Source organism: Limulus polyphemus, unplaced genomic scaffold (genome assembly GCF_000517525.1).
Source record: "Limulus polyphemus unplaced genomic scaffold, Limulus_polyphemus-2.1.2 Scaffold4997, whole genome shotgun sequence".
Classification (NCBI taxonomy): domain Eukaryota; kingdom Metazoa; phylum Arthropoda; class Merostomata; order Xiphosura; family Limulidae; genus Limulus; species Limulus polyphemus.
Window position 1 is genome coordinate 54,337 of NW_013670607.1, and position 1,171 is coordinate 55,507.

The following is a 1,171-nucleotide window of genomic DNA, read 5'->3' on the forward strand; positions in this document are numbered from 1 at the left end:
ATTATGAGTCGACTTGTCAGTTTATAAATGCCGCTACTATTTGTAAATTATGAGTCGACTTGTCAGTTTATAAATGTCGCTACCATTTGTAGATTATGAGTTGACTTGTCAGTTTATAAATGTCGCTACTATTTGTAAACTGCAAAGTTGGCTGATAAATATACTTAACTTTAAATTTTAAGTGAAAAGAGAATCCAGGAAAAGAACTTTTGACTATTAAAGACAGAGCTCTACCACTGAGCGATACAAGAGTATATAAGCTATCCTAGTTTTTGTTAACCAGAGGTCCTGGGTAACAGTCAATCCCACTATTCATTGGTAAAAGAGTAGCCCAAGAGTTGGCTTTGGCTGATGATGACTAACTGCTTTCACTGCTAAATTAGGAATGGCTACACAGATAGCTTTCATGTAACTTTGTGCAAAATTCAAAAGAACAAACATCAAACCTTTCAGATATGACTCTGCAGACAAGATCACAGTTTTTTTACCACTGCATAATTGATTTTGGCCATGTTACACAAATGTTTAAAACATTATGCAAACATCTAAGCTGTCTACAACAAAAGAAATCTTTAAGCTGTAGTTTAAAAGATAGCACGAAGCTCACTTTCGAGCATCAGATTGGCAGTCATGGTGATGGCTGATGACTAGTGTTAAATTACAGCCAATAATGCATGATTGCAAATTTTATATATACTGCAGATATAGTAGCCATCCTTGAAATTGATTGTAAGAAATAGGAAAAATCGTGCAAGCAGGAGATGTTGAATATGATGGCGATTCTAGACAAATTGAGGCAGAAATTTTGTAGCTGTATATTTTTAGAAAATATTTTTTTAGATAAAGTATGCAGCAGCAACGGCCCACCAGAGTTTAGGGTTGTTGACGTGTATCAATCCAAACTCCATCAGAAATGGAGGGGAAAGGTATACTAATATAATCAATTTTTGTTTAATTAATATGTTTTGACCTTGTACAGTGTGCAAAATGTGACTCTCAGAGGAAATCTGGCCAGCTGCAGCAAAACCATGATCAGCTTTACTATGGCCAGTGAAGAGGAGGAAGAGGGAATGTAACAACTATAAGAAATACTAAAAATGCTTATTTGTATATTTATGCTATTATGACACTGTCTTATATTTACATTGAATATATATATATATATATATAT

At 34.0% G+C, this 1,171-nt stretch overlaps 1 protein-coding gene across 1 annotated transcript in view; it reads left to right on the plus strand.

The window, feature by feature from the left end:
• The window catches only part of LOC106471974 (putative ATP-dependent RNA helicase TDRD9), a gene marked incomplete at its 3' end in the record, with an annotated part of 79,133 nt that overhangs the window by 52,526 nt on the left and 25,436 nt on the right, over window positions 1-1,171 (plus strand). The window lies entirely within an intron of this gene.